Genomic DNA, 16782 nt, shown 5'->3' with positions numbered 1-16782 from the left:
TCCTGGAATCTGGTTAGACATTGTTTTAAATCCCACTGATTCCAGTGGTGTGGCCTTGGGCAAGCTACTTGATCTTTGTATGCCTCAGTTTCTTCTTCTACCTTACCAGTTGTTAGCTTTTAATATATATAAAATACAGTTATTTTCATCTTTCCAGGCAATTGAATTTAAGTACGTTGCATTATTCTTCATAAAAGTTGTTTAAAAACTGCTATTTGAGAGTTTTCCTTTAGTTTCTATGTGCATTTTGTTATGCTATACTTATAGGAAGAAAGATTTTAATTCAAATTCATTTATAAACCTTTTGAGGGTGGGAACCAGTAAACCCTATTTTTAAAAAATTTGGCACCTAGTATACCTCTTTTTCTATTTTTATATTTTTTAATTTTATTTATTCTAATTAGTTATATATAACAGCAGAATGCAATTCAATTCATATTACACAAAGAGAGCACAATTTTTCATGTCTCTGGTTGAACACAAAGTAGATTCACACCATACGTGTTTTCATACATGTACTTAGGGTAATGATGTCCATCTGATTCCACCGTCTTTCCTACCCTCATGGCCCACCCTTCACCTCCCTCCTCTTTGCTCTACCTAGAGTTCATCTAATCCTCCCATGCTCCCCCCATCCCCATTTATGAAACACCATCTTTATATCAGAGAAAACACTCGGCATTTGCTTTTCTGGGATTGGCTAACTTCAGTTAGCATTATATTCTGCAACTCCATCCATTTATCTGCAAATGCCATAATTTTATTCTCTTTTAATGCTGAAAAGTATTCCATTGTGTATCTATATATCACATCTTCTTTATCCATTCATCTGCTGAAGGGCATCTAGATTGCCTCCACAGTTTAGCTATTGTGAATTGTGCTTCTATAAACATTGATGTGGCTGTGTCCCTGTAGTATGCTGCTTTTAAGTCCTTTGGGTATAGACCAAGGAGAAGGATAGAAAAATATGGAATGCTTCATGAATTTGCATGTCATCCTTGCGCAGGGGCCATACTAATCTTCTCTGTATCATTCCAATTTTAGCATATGTGCTGCCGAAGTGAGCACAACACCTAGTATACTTTAATTTACATATTAGACACTCAAGAAAGTCAGGATAATCTGATTGGTTTGAATGCTTTGTCATCTGTCAGATTAATTTTGTGCCATTTTCTCTACCCTATTCCTCCTCCAGGTATGGCCTTGTTCATTTTTAACACATAATGTGGGGTTAGTGAAGTACAAAATCAATAATTGACAGTTGGTATTTATACATTATTTTTTTACCTCACTCTAGAAAGTAATTGTTGATTTATTAAATTCTGAAACAAAAGGATCCATTTATATTGGTATCAGCTATTGAACTAGAATCAATGCATTTCTAACAAAGTTTCAAAAAAAAGTAAAGAGATAAAGTGTTAACTACCAAGTCTAGTCTGAGAGACAGAATCTATACTGACATATGTACCAAATGAAAATATAATGGTCTAGTAGAATTCAGAGGAGAACATTATTTGAACTCATCAAGATTATAAATAACTTCAAGGAGGAGATTAAAGTATATTTCTATTGCTTATGTTATCCACATATTTGGAATGCCTTGCTTCTCTACATATTTACCTAAGTAAAATCTGTCTCTTCTTTAATCTTGGCAAAAGCCTGAGCTTCCAGAAAAGCCTTTCACTCACTTTAAATCAACATAACACTTCAATTATACTCTTCTAATAATGTTATTATATTTTTGGTTGTTTTATATTCCCTATAACCTCCTTGTGATCCAGGAGCTGTTCTTAATTTATCTAATGTTTAATTCGATGCATTATACATAAATTGGTTACCACTGGCTTATGCCCACAGAGTGTATATTGATGAAATGCAATAACTAAACATATGTAACAAGAGTATACAAAAGGAGAGTCTTTGCAACATGAACAGGCAAGGTCATGGATTAGAGCAGGGTTTTTGTTGTTGTTGTTTTGTTTTGTTTTTTGGTATCAGAGATTGAGGCCAGAGATGCTTAACCACTGAGAAATATCTCAAGCCCTTTTGATTATTTTTATTTTGAGACAGGGTTGCTGAGGCTGGCTTTGAACTTGCATTCCCCCTGCCTCAACCTCCCAAGCCACTGGGATTACAGGGGTGAGCCACCATGACTGGCTACAGCAGTGATTCATTTTTTTAATTAATTAATGTATTTATTTTACAGCAGAATGCATTTTGACATATTGTACACAAATGGAGCATAAATTCACATTCCTTTAGATGTACATAGTGTAGAGTCATTCCAGTAGTGTAATCACACATGTATATAGGGTCATATTGTCTGTCTCATTCTGTCTTTCCCATCCCTATAGCCCCACCCCTCTCCTCACTCCCCTCTACACAAAACAAAGTTCCTTAATTTTCCCTATTCCCCCACCCCACTATGGATCAGCATCTGTAAAGCAGCCATTCTTAAATGTTCATATAAATTAGAATTATCAGGAAAGACTTATTTGTTTGGTTAGTTGGTTTTGGTACTAGGGATTGAACCCAAGTGTGCTTTTACCACTAAGCCACACCACCAGCCTATTTTTTTATTTCTTATTTTGAGATAAGGTCTCATTAAGTTGCTTAGGGTCTCCCTAAATTGCTGAGGTTGGCCTTGAACTTACAATCCTTCTGCCTTAGCCTCCCAAGCTACCACCATAGTCCACCACTGTGTCCAGTGATTTTTAAAAAATATTTATTGATTGATAGAGTTATATGTGTTCATCAAATCATTTGCCAATGGCAAATTTGAAATGGGAAGGAACTGGCCAGATATATTCTGACCATTTTTTTCATTGAACCATTAAGTAAGTTATTTATTTGTGGTCAAATTCAACAACATTCTATAATACAAGCTCCAGATTAGGTTTCCCTTTTCTATATTCTCAACAATTAGAAGAATAGCTTTTCAAAAGCTGTTTGGAAATGAATGCCTTTTTAAAAATTCTCAGTAAGAAATAATGGGCAAAGGAAACAAAGTATTTACCATTGTGTCATGGAGGTAGTAGATATTACTGAAATATTGTAATTTTTCTCTACTTCAATTCAATTTTTCTGTTTCTCCCCCTCCTCCCCCTCCTCCTCTTCCTCCTCCTTCTTCTTCTCTCTCTCTCTCTCTCTCTCTCACACACACACACATTTAACACATTTCCTTAATATCATTCTTTCCTTTTCTCTTATGAAAAGCTTTAATGTTAAATTTCTAACTTGAGAACATATTTGGGTAAAATGTTTTAAATTTCCTCACTTTTATGATTAAAATATATTAGCCATTATTAGCTACTTTTAACTTTTTTAAATGATACAAAAATTAATTTTACAAAATGATGAAAATATTGCATAGAAACTTTCCACATAAAGAAACAAATAAATGGAAATGCTGACAAACAAGCAAATCAAAATCCTAGTACTGAAAGATACAGTATCTAGGATTAAAATCCATATTTTGTGCCTTGTACTTCTAAACAAGTTGGGGGAAATGTATTGGGTTTACTCTAAGCTGTAGTTTGGATCGTGGGTATCTCCCAAAGGTCCATGTGTTAAATTAAAAGCTTGATCTACAGAGTAGTGGCGTTGAGAGGTAGTTGAATCTTTCAGAGGTTGGGCCTAATAGGAGGCCTTGGATCATCAGGAGCATATCATCAAAGGGGATAGTGGGAATCCAGTTATTTCTCTCTTTGCTTCCTGTCTTCCATGAAGTGAATGCCACATGCTCCCACCATGATGTCCTACCTTGCCATAGCCTCAAAACCAACAGGGCCAAGAAACAATGGGCTGAAGCCTCCAAAACTATGAACCAACATAAACCTTTCTACTTTTAAAGTTGATTATCTCGGGTATTTTGTTACAGTGATGAAAAGATGACTATCACTCTTCCACTGATAATAAAGAAAAATTATAATAAAAGATATATAAAATGCTGTTTTGATAAAACAATGTAAAATGAAGGATAGTTATTGTTAAGAAATGGTAACATAAATAAGGTGAACTTATTTATGTTTGCCCCAGCTTACTGCTTATAGAGTTCCTAAGCCATGGTTGAGGGAGGAGGAACACAGAAAAATCTCATCAGATTCCCTGAGTTGAGGAAACAGAGTTGATAGACTAGAGAGAAAGAAGGAAAGCACATTAATGTAATATTTTAAATCAGAAGGTTAATCAAATATTATATTTTATAATATTTTCTGCTTACTACATTTCCATAGAATAATATTGTCTAGCCTATCTATATTCACATAGCAGTCTTTTTTCCCTAGGGCTATATTAAGAAAAAGCAATCATTTTTCCACCCCTAAGGCTCTATTTCAATAATCTAAAATATATATGTATATGAAAATATGTATGTGCCTGAAGAAGATGCCTTAATATTTTTTATTTTTTTAATTGAAAACTAATTTGGGGAGTAGGCAAGACTTACAGACAGTGGAATAAGGAGATTTCCAAATGCTCTACACAAACACAATAATAAAACTGGCCAAAATTATTAACAGTCATTTCAGTATTGTTTGGAAATCTACCAAAGACATCCAACAGATAATCCAAGCAGATGTTTATGCTTGAATAACTGTTGAACTTCAGGCCTCAGGAAGGAATAGTAACAGTTTATATATAGAATTTTCTTCTGTAGCTGCTCCTTTCATCCCCTCCCTGCCCCCAAGCTCATTCTGAGTGCCAGTTCTATTAGGGTGGGGTTAGCCATAAAATCAGGAACTTACTGCCAGTAGAGGCTGGTTTAATCTGGTACCCATTTACAGGGGCTTTATCTAAAACAATATATATCTTGGTGGGAAATAATCAAGGAAGGCCAGTATCACAACTGCCTGAGACAATTCTGGATGGAGCAATTTAGCATTAACACATCAGTTTCCCTTCTAAGTATCTACCCCCCAAAAATGAAAACATATGCCTACTCAAAGACATATGCTAATGTTTAATGCAATTTTATACCCAATAATTAAATACTGACAACAATCTAAAGTCCATTGATTGATGAATAAACAAAATATAGTACATATATAATGGAATAAAAATGACTACTACTACTTCATACAATAGAGATAAATCTTTTTAAAAATAGCCCCGTGAAAATAGGCAGACACAAAAATCCCAAATATTCTATAATTACATTTATATAGAATATCCAGAAAAAGGTAAATCTATAAGGACAAAAACAGATCAGTCATTGCTGAGGGCTGAGGGTGGAACTAGGGACTAAATGGCTATGGGAAAGTGAGATTGTTTTAGATTTTGGTGATTGTTGCATAACCCTATAATTTCCTAAAAATCATTGAATTGTATGCTTGAAATGCATGAATTCTATGTTATGTAAATATACTTCAGTAAAGTTGTTAAAATTGGTATATGGACTCCTCTTGCCAACTGCAGCTCCTCTAGTATTTGTTGCTTGTGTCCTCCATCTTGCCATGATTTCCTACAACTATTGCCAGTTATAGGCCTCCTTGTTTTTCAAGGGACTGAACATCTGCTTCCTGCAATTTTGGGCTAGAGGTGCCCTTCACACACTCAGCATCCACTGGGGCTCAGGTGGCTGTTGTACGTCCATGTCCTCATCTGGGGTTTATGATGGTGGCTATGCTGGTTCCCTGGTTGGTCTAATGAGTTACTGACTGGCAGTGAGAACATTACCATATAGAACCTCAACAACTGACTGGTCTACTTCCTGGACATGGTGTGCATTATGGATTCAGTCAATGGCAAGCTGTAGGTGAAGATGGTGATAGGTACCAGAAGCAAGTGCTCAGGCAAACACAGCCATTATTTTACGACCACTGAGGACCTAAGAGCCAAAATTCTTGGTGCAACCATTGAGATTTCCAGAATCATTCTGCAGATCAGCAATGTGTGTTTGGCTGCAGTTGACTTCCAAAACAAGTTTGACATGGAGCAAGCTCTGCATCTGAGCACAGAAGCCAACTTCAATGGCCTTGAATGATGCTGGACAAGCTGACTCTGGGTAGAATCCACCCCAAGGAGAAATTATAACACAGAAAGGATGAGTTGGCCTATCTGAAAAGAAATCATGAGAAGGAACTAAGTATCTTGAGGGATCAGATGGGTGCAGATGTTAATTTTGCTCCTGGCATGGTCATAACCAAGATCCTGAGTGATATGAGAGACCAATATGAGATCATACCTGAGAAGAACTGGAAGAACATTGAACACTAGCTCAATAGCTAGACCCAGGAATTGAATCTGGAAGTCACAGGCCACATGGAACAGATACAGTTGAGCAATTCAGGAGATAGGCAGAATATCTTCTAGAGTCTTGAGATGGAGCCACAATTACAGTGCTGCAAGAAAATTGCCCTGCAAGACATGCTGACAAACAGGGATGTCTACTTCTAGGCTCAGAAGATACAAGTTCAAGTGATGATGAGTATCACTTGAAGCTGAGCTAGGTGACATGCATGCTAACACCAATATCAGAACCAAGAGAACCAGCAGCTCATAAACATCAATTCATGATTGGAGCAGGAGATTGCCACCTACTGCAGCCTGCTCTAGGGCCAGGACACCCAGTACAACAATCTACCCATCCCCAAGACACTCCAGGCTCTGGTCTACTTCCTTTATGCAGAGGGATTTCCCTGGGCAAGGGAAATCTGACTCTGTCCCTGATGTTCCAGTAAAACTTCATGTCCCAAAGTGGGTAAATTGGTGTATCATTAGAGTGTTAAATATTATTGAAAATACTAGTACTAACAGAATAATCATTAATTTGATTATGTAACTTTCTTTTAGTATGAAGCATCTTAGAAATAACATTGCAAGATTCTAAGTAAGCTTTGTGAAGAAAATATCTAATAAGATATTTTCTTATTTGAAACAATATATTTGAACCAATAGGTTCAAAATATATTAAAATAGAAACATTTAAGAGCCCCATTATTTTCCTTGGTATATCTTAAGAAATTGCCCTACTGGAAAAATGGTATCATACATCATGATAGAATGATTTCAACTAGTTATAGAAATTACAACATGTATTATAATAAAATGCATACAAGAAAAACACAGGGATTGCTCCATATTCCAGCTATTGAAAAAGAGAAAAATAATTGCTAATAATTTACTCTGGCATAAGTTTGGCCTTAGACAATGCAGTGAAAAAAAGGGTGATGTGATTTCAAATAATATCTTCCAAGGTCTTCTGAAATTAATGTAATTGCCAATTTTAAAAGTATTTGAAAATCTGAGAACATTGTCCTTATATTCTTTTATAGAATTTCTTTGCTAAAGATTAATCAAAAGTTCAGTTTTACATTTTGTCAGAACAGCACCAACTCAATAAAATAGTCATTTTGTGTTGAATATTTTCCCTAAAAAGAAGATAGAATTAGAGTCAGTATGCTTTCACTCTCTGTAAGTTTGAAACATTGAAGGGCCATTTCCATCTATGAAAGCTATATGTGTCAGATAACATGTATAAGCATACACATATGCATTTATAAGTATATATTTAATCAAATAATATTGCCCAATATGGATGGGGATGTGAGAATTTTGATAATTCCATATATTGCTGGTGACCTTGACAAATGGAAAACAATTTGGCTGTGTGTTTTTTGAGACATAAATATCTTCATGCCTATGACTAGTTATCCTCTTTCTGATAGTCTGTTCAGATATCTACTTCTTGGGCACTGCTTCAAAAGGGTATGGCCTCATTGGAGTTCAGGATAAAAGTGAATATGAGAAAGAACAGTCTGGCTCAAAGAATCTTAAATATTTGCTAATTTCAGAGTGCCTGCCTGAATCATGATAAAAAATTGACAAAGATTAACATAGTTTAAACCCCTTCTTGCCTCTGACATATTTTCCGAAAACCTGTCCCAATTCAGCTCCATCACTGTGTCAATTCATATTTCATGTGAATTAATAGGGACATTAACAGAAGATCTGGGTAAAATGAGCCCAGAATTGTGGCCATCAAGGCTAATGCAAAAACGATTGTCACTTACAGGTCCATTTGGTAAGCCTTTATTCTTTTTATGGCTTCTGGCACCTTGTGACCTATAATACCTGCCAATAAGCATGGGTAGTCTTCATTTGGATCCCTAAGCTTCTCATATCTTTGTACCAAGGGTGTCATTTATATAACGGGATGATAAATGCAGTTCCTCCTGTAGGCTCAGAAAGAGGCCACAAAGACTAAGAAGAGAACAATAGTTGCCTGGTAACCACACAGTCTAAGCCAAAGGGCTGGTTCATCTATTGAGGATTTACAAAGAGGGTAGCCCAATGCTGGGTCTTCCAGCAAAAACAGATCACCCCCTCCAGCTCAAAAAAGAGGTTGAGTTTTAAAAAGTTAGGATAGCTCATTTCATTTCATTTTTGTTGCTTTTTATGTTTAGATTTTAAAATAATTCTATTGAAATATAATATCCAAAGAAGAAGTGCACATATTGTTAAGTATGCAGCTCAGTAAATTTTCATGAACTCAATTTACTTTTAATTTGAGCATCAGAACGTGAAACAGAACTTTATCAATACCACAGATTTCTCCCCCCAAGCTTCTTCTAGCCAGTCACCGCACTTTTCTTAATTTCTAACTTATCAGAGTAGTTTGGTTTAAGTTAAGTACTGTAAATAAGTAGTACCATATACTATGTGCTCTATTGTGCCTGCCTTCATCTGCTCAATATCAGATATTTGCTATATTGGTGTCTGCAGTTGTAGAATGATTATCTTAATGTTAATATAGCATTCCACTATGTAGACATATTGCCATTTATTAATGGGTAATTAGGCAATTCTCGATTTAGGGGTATTAACAATAGGGCTTCTAAAACATACTTTTGTTGAACATATCTACACATGCCCAAAGAGTAGGATGATGAGATTATGGAGAATGGATATGCTCTGTTTTAGTATATAATAATAAAATATTTTCCAAATGGATTATATAAATTTCTATGCCCACCAACAGTATATGGAAGTTCTAGTTGCTCCACATCCTCACTAACACTTTGTAATTTCTTTTTCATTTTAGCTACTTAGTTTCGTGCATAGTGGGTATGTCTTATAGAGAGGATTTATTTCAAGACAGAATTGAGTGTGCTGTGCTTCATAAAGATCTCTATGAAATCCAGATGTGTTTTCAAGAGCTTTAGGAACCAGAGAAAAGACATCTGACTTACGTTTATGCATTCTAAAGGTAAAATCTGTGGCTGGTGCTGTGTCCTACTGATAATGGAGTACAGATAGTTGTTCTAGGAGCTCACTTCTCTTCCAGCAAAGGTGGGACAGTGAGGAAGATTTCCTGGGGACCAAATATTACCTTAAGAAAGGAACTCAATCTAGAATTTTTTTAAAAAATCATTTCAACCCAGAGGACTGTTGGGGAAAACAGAGATTTCAATTGAAGTTTCAATAGCTAAAACCCCAGAATCCAAAGGTTGAAGTTGTGTGTAGCCAGCCAGGCAAGAGGTATTCCAGTTGCCAAAGCATTAAAGTGATATGTCTCCAAAAGGACCGCATTAATGCATGCCATAGGGGATGGAAATAGGCATCATTAGGAAAATACTAGCACCAGAATGGTCCAACACCAGATTTCAAATGAACCAGCACTTCCCCAGCCATATAATAAGCAACAAACAACTAAGTGAACAAGCCAGCTCATGTCCTTTCCATGCTGAAGGCTTCCAATAGTCAAAGCTGGTCCAAGCTTGGAGAAGAGAAAAGTTTATCTCTGAATAAATAAGTTTGGTATTTTAGATAGCACTAGATTAGAGTTAAGTCATTACAAGAGGATATCAAACTTGTTAATGTTTTAAAGAGATTAAAAAAGATTTTGTTGTTGTTTAAGAGAGACTGGGAAAACTCCAGGGGTCACATCCAGAGCAGAGAACAACTGTTACATAGTAAAAATTTAAAGGAGAATAAGGAAGAATTTCATACAATTTAGGTAATCAAGTTAGTGCTTAATTTTTTTAAAAAAAGGTATAATCTCAATCTTTATCTTCTATATGATATTCAGAATTTCACAGATATAGATAATAAGTAAGAAATAACCAGCAAGATTTTTGATGTGTATGTGAAAATTGGTGTAATGTAAAAATGCAGGTAATAAAAGAAGTCAAGTTCAGTTACTATGTAATTGTTTGCTTCAGAAAAAAGCAACCCTGAGTGACAGCAGCCTCCACTTGTCAAAGATCAGTGATAACAGCATGCCTATGCCTTGACCCATTTGTGCTCTCAAGTCTGATCTATTGAACTGTTCTGAGAGATCTCAATGCATCAACAATCCTGAACCAATTGAACAGCAGCATTTATAACCAACATATAGGCTGTTGAATTTCTGTGCTACAGGTAAATTTTAGGGAAAGTTTATACATGTACTAAAAGCATTCCTCCAACCCCCATGGAATAAACTATTTCTCCACCATCAACCCCTCATTCTCTAGAGTTCTTTTTTAACATATCTGATAAACCAACCACCTAGACTTTGAGGAAATGTGGCAACAAAATTACTTAATTCTATATTAGGAATCAAAAGGACATCTTCACCTCACAAAGAATGTTTCAAGAAAACCAAAACAGGAAAGGACTAAGCAAGAGAAGATGCTAATGTTCTCATTTTGAGTGCACACAATTAAACAGAAATGAACAACTTGATATAAGGAAAAATACAAGAGAAACTTCTCTGTTGGCCTCTCAGAAAATATCTGCTCCAGATCTTTCTGATACACGTTCTCTTCCATGTAAAGCCTATTTCTATTATCAAGGGTTCAATAATACTGAGATTGAACTGGTCAAAACAATCTCAGGGGTCCATAAACATTACCTGCCAACTCAATAAGTTCTCGCTTCAAATGCTAAAAAGGGAGAATGGAGCATACAAGATTCCCAATAAGACTAAAAATAAATTTAGGTTTATTTGGTGGCCTTGCATATTGGGTTAATTAGCATGTGATCAGAGATCTTAATTAATATGTGTAGCCCCAGAAATACAAATATTAATTTGTTGACAATAGTATAAAAGATGTCACATATTGATACACTTAATTATTTTCTTAATCTAGAAAAAGAAAGCTAACAAATGTTTTCTAAATAAATTATACAAATTAAACAAATCCTCCATTGTGACTCTTTCTTTCATATGTGCATTTTTCATGTGAAATTGCAATTATTTACATCTTTCTTTTATCTTTTAAAATCAATTTTCCAAAGTTATTATACCCTTTGGATATGTATTGAGACTTTATTTTCACCATTAATTTATGTTGTCTAGTATACAATACTTCTCCCCACATTTTTGTTCTCTGTAGTCATCCTCCCCTTCCCTTCCTCCATCTAAGAATATGTAGTTATACTAACATTATCTGCATGTTTTGTGTAGCTATGCAGTTAGATTGTAATAGGTAGGCACATGTTTAGTCTTGTCTTATTGCTTAAAAAGGAGAAAAAAAAATTCTTCAGTTTACTAAATGTTTTACACAATTATACTATGTTGTAAGCTTGGACATGTTTAGCATTATTTTGTTCTAAAATTATTTTTAATTGCATAGTGGTTTTTTAATTCTAGTATTCAAAACCTGGAAATCAGACTGTTGCTTTCACATGATGTATGTAGTATCTCATTACTTAAGTCTGTTTTGTTTTATATCAAAACACATTTTAGTTTTCAAGAGCTGTTTTATAAACAAATAATATATTTCCTCTTTGAAAACATAATTTTTTAGAACCTACACAAACTCACAGTAAGAACAAAAAGAGAGATGGAGAGGAAAGAAATAGCCATAACCATTTTTACCAAACTTAACTTGAAAAGTTACAAATGAAATAATCATAATACTTAATATTAAAAGAGTTGGGATTGTGAATATATTTAACTGTGCTAAATATTTCTAATTTTTGTGATGAAGGTATGCAACATTTGTAATTTTAAGAAGGTAAAACTAAATGCTCAGAGTTGTTAATTAAGAATAAATATTAGAGTGTTAATGATTGAGATTTTACTTTAAATTATTAGTGAATAAAATAATGGTTTTCAATGTCTATACATTTAGAAGTTATTTTTGGAAAGAATTTATAACATATCCATTCAGAGAAATAGGAATAAATAGATGTGTGTGTGTGTGTGTGTGTGCCATGTGTGTGTGTTTCAAAAGCAAATTTTATTGCCAACTTCATTGTATCTAATATTTTTTTTTCATTTACAGTTGCAAAAAAAGTTATAGAACACTGCCTTCCTGGAGCCTGGATAACTATAAAGCAATAAAGAGCAAAAATGACTTTTCATAAATGTTTTCATGAGTTTTAATGGGATTATAGAATATTTTATGGCAGAGATACCACGGTACTAGCTGAATCATCAAATAATTCCTAAACAATATTACATTTGTAATTTTAAGAAGGTAAAACTAAATTACAAATATTAACGTCCAGAGCTTATTTCTAAGAAGTTATACTTGTAATGCTGGGTCAGCTTTATGATGCCATTCAGTTCAACAACCTTAAACCCTTCATGAGGAACATGGACTAGAGACTTCTAAAATTATATATCTAGATGATGTATACCTGAGACCCTTTTAAATAAACTGAAGTCTTATCAAAGAATTTTGTAAATTCTGTATGAAGGGTAGAAGGCTCAAGCTCTGAATGCCAACTTTCTATTGATTCTTATCTTCCACTTTGTATTTCAGAAATTTTCTTTTAACTCAATCCTAGGTGCAAACCTAATATGGAACATAAAAGTTGCTCTTTGAGGCCTTAAAACATGCCAAAAGCAAGCAGGAATACAGAATAATGTTTTAAGCAGAATTCCACTGAATAATACAACAACTTGATATATCAAAGTCAATTCAAATTGTGTGTGAGATATGCTTATCCTTCAAATACACGGATCACCTAGGTATAGAAGATTTTTCCCTAAATCCACCATACCAAAGGCACTGTGGCCTCTTGACATTCTCCTGAGTCCATTTTTGTCTTTCAAGAACTTGAACCATACTCCTCCAATGATACTCTTTTCTTAGTCTATCATGCAGGACAATTTAGTACTTTTTAATATCCATTTCTATAACCACCATTTATAACCACCTGAACAAGAAAAATATCAATGCTAAAACCATATGAAGGGGAAATTTATATTTATTTTTTGCAGATAGATTGACTGAGTTTGTTTAGCTCATTTAAAGGAGAGACTGGACAGCATCAGTACATTAATTTTGAGAAATTTAGATATTGCAAAACACTCTAAAGATACTGCACTGACAACTAAGTCCTTTGGAATCTAAATGCCCAATCACTTCCCATGTAGGTTTGAGCGAGATGGAAAAAAGAAAAAAGTAAATATTTATAGACTGTCTTTTATGCCTTATATAGATTACATAAATTTATATAGATTGACTAATTTCATCTCTGCAATAACTCTATAGTGGTATTATTATCCTTATTTTTCAGTGGTATTATTATCCTTATTTTTCAGAAAAACAAAACTGACAGAGAGATCAGACTTTAGAATCAAACAGACTGTTTTCACTGTAATATGCTTCTATTAAAATGGGTTTTGTAATGTAACAAAAGAAAGAAAAGAAAAATACTATGTTGAGTGAAACAAAGTCCATGCACTTACGTAGTTTAGTATTTAGTAGAGAGAAATAAAGAAATTATCACATAAATAAGCAAAGGTAGGAGCTATGATTAAAATCCTAATTTTAATTGAAAACACAAGGAAGACCTCTCTGAGAGGCATTCAGGTATAGTGTGTCCTTAAGAATGAGAATGAACCAGGCATGGAAATGTCAGAGGAAGATGTACAAGGTCCTCAGGTAAGAAAGTTCCTTGGCTGTTTGAGGGAACAAAAGGTCAGGGGTGAGTGGTAAAGGGAGAGTAGGGAAATAGAGTGCAAAGAGTTTTTGGAAGAAGGCAGAGGGCAGGTTCCAAAGGGCTTTATAAGCAGATTTAGTTTTGAGATATTATTTTAGGTATAATGAGAAGTCCTTGGAAAGTTTTTGTGAGGAGAAGGCATGATCCAGTTAAGATTTTAAGGAGATGACTTTGCCATCTATGAAGAACAAATCTACCAACAGCAATGAATAACATCTAACTTCATAAATGTAGAAGAGTTTATAAAATCAGAAACATTAAACAAAAATTAGGTATAACAGATCTTTTTAAAGTTATATGACATTAAACATAAAAATGTGTCCAATGAGAAATGATTTGCCTATTAGAACCATTAGAGTTCTAGAATAAAATTCATAGGAGACATTACATACATGATCTTCCTCATGCAGATAAATGTTAGGATTACTCAAAATGCCCTTTTCCATGTGAGCATCAAATGGAATATCCCAATTTTAATATTCTCATATATTAAAGCCATGTAAGATCATCCAGATGAAATTTCACAGGACAAGAGGTATATTAAGTTAAGTAAAAAAATAAAGGTCTTTTTTTCTGTTGTTTTTTCATCACACACTTCCATATAGCTAACCAGATGTAGCTCAGTGGTAAAGAATTTGTCAACTGTGTGCAAGGTCCTGGGTTCTATCTTTATATTACTTGAAAATTTATGCATGTGTCTTAGTCTGTTAATCATATAACTCTTGTGTTCAGATGTGGCTGCACGGACTGAGAAACAATATACAAAAGCACCACCAGTATATATTTCTGGTATCAGCTGCTCAGTAAACATGAAGAATCATATCATAGATTCAATAGGTGCTTTTTTCAATCAAATGTATACCTTTTAAAATAACTTAATTGGTTGCATGCATAGTAGAATAAAGAGACAATGATAGAGGGTCACTGGTTGCTAAGCTAAGTTTTATATATAATAGTGAAATATCACATATTAAATTCATGCTAATATTCAGAATATTTTCTGCAGCCCTTGACTTCAGTTTTGTATTTTCTAGCAGCTGTGAGAATAAGTTTAAATCCGGTATGAGTTGGTCTGTTCCCCAAGTATATTTCTTTCCTTACAAAAGTGTTGCAGAGCCTTTTAAATTTGAATTATAACAGTAATTCAGGGGAAGCTATGCTGCCTCCCAACCAGTCTGAGCTCTTAATAGCTTATTCACATGTGATGACACATGAAGTAGGCTTTATGTTGTATTTTAGAAAATTGGCCAGTACATTCTGCCTTTCTCTTCTGGAGGTTATAAAAATGTAAGCTAGAAATGCCCCCAAGGATAAAAGACATGAACATAAAGCACAATTGGTTGAACCTACCCTACAGTTTTTCATAACATCCATTCCTAATCTTTAAAAAAAGGTTCATCTTTGCTTCCTATGACATAAAAATTGTGGCCATTCTTTTCCACACCCTTAGCCTATTCAGACATTGATTGAATGGAACATTCCTTGTAAGTCAATAAAACAGGTATCAATTTCAAAAATGATTCATGTCATTTTCAGAATTTGTTTTCAGATTGTGCTATGAATAGATTTTCATAATACTAAACCAGTTCTTTTTGTCTATAATATATAAAATTTCAATTTTGTTCTATGCCATCACACTGATGGAAATTATAATGGAGGTTAAGATAGTTCAATCTGTGAAAGTATAGGAATTGGCCCTCCTTAATTTGTTTTCTATTTTTCCTACTTTATTGAAGTACAATTAACAAATAAAATTGTATATAAGCTGAACATCTTGATATTTTGATATACATTTATATTGTTAAATGATTACCAGTCAAGCTAAATAACATTTCCATCCCCTACCATAATTACCTCTCTCTCTCTCTCTCTCTCTCTCTCTGTGTGTGTGTGTGTGTGTGTGTTGTGGTAAGAATACTTAAGATCTACTCTCTTAGAAAATTTCAAGTAATTCAATACAGTCTAAATAACTGTAGTCACAATGGTGTACATGAGGTCTCCAGAACTTAAAACTGAAAGTTTCTACCCTTTGCCCAATACCTTCCCACTTGCCCTACCAACTGATCCTTGATAATCACCCTTCTGTTTTTAGGAGTTTAAAATCTTTAGATTCTACATATAAGTAAGATAGTACAGTATTTGTCTTTCTGTGTATGGTTTATTTTACTCAGCATATAAGAGTCAATAATAGTAATCCGTTGTACGTGTATATGCTATAAGCACGCGCGCACACACACACAAATTCTTTATCCATTTATCCATCAACAGGCATTTTGATTGTTTCCATATTTTGACTACTGTGAATAATACTGCCTTGAACATGGGAATGAAGATCTCTCATCAGGATAGCAATTTTATTTCCTCTGGATATATATATATGAATTGCTAGATAATATGCCAGTTCTTTTTCTTTTTAATTTCGTGAGAACATTCCATACTATTTTCCATTAAAAAATACTAATTTGAATATCCAGCAACAATGTATGAGTGTTTAATTTTCTCTACATCCTCACCAACACTTGTTATTGTCTCTTTTCAATAATAGACATTCTAACAGGTCTGAGGTAATACCTCATTGTGGTTTCAAATTTCACTTTCCGAATGATTAGTGATGTTGAGCATATTTTCAATGGTTTCACCCTCAACAATTTGTATGACTTCTATTGGGAAAAAAAATCTACTCAGGTATTGGTCCCTCTGTATTTGATTCATATTCAACATGTGGCAGTAGGGGGAGTGGAGGATTGTGGAGAAAGTGTGGGGGAAGAATTTGTTTAAGAATATGGCTTATGAGATGTTCTCCTGTCCAATTCTGTTGGTGAGTTATGAGGTCTTAGATGGGAAGAATTAGAGAAATAGGCAGGAGAAAGGATGATAGAGGATGGAAAGGAGATATAT

The 16782-nt window shown here is 34.2% G+C and overlaps 1 non-coding gene across 1 annotated transcript; it reads right to left on the bottom strand.

Moving 5' to 3' along the window:
* Positions 1-961: 961 nt before the first annotated feature.
* LOC125614161 lies at positions 962-1068 on the bottom strand. Its single transcript, XR_007344804.1, has one exon. It is a non-coding gene; the product is annotated as a U6 spliceosomal RNA (small nuclear RNA).
* Positions 1069-16782: the final 15714 nt, after the last annotated feature.

Source organism: Marmota marmota, unplaced genomic scaffold (assembly GCF_001458135.2).
Source record: "Marmota marmota marmota unplaced genomic scaffold, marMar, whole genome shotgun sequence".
In the NCBI taxonomy this organism is placed as follows: domain Eukaryota; kingdom Metazoa; phylum Chordata; class Mammalia; order Rodentia; family Sciuridae; genus Marmota; species Marmota marmota.
The sequence above is the reverse complement of the archived record's forward strand: the minus strand, read 5'-3'. Positions and strand labels throughout refer to the sequence as shown.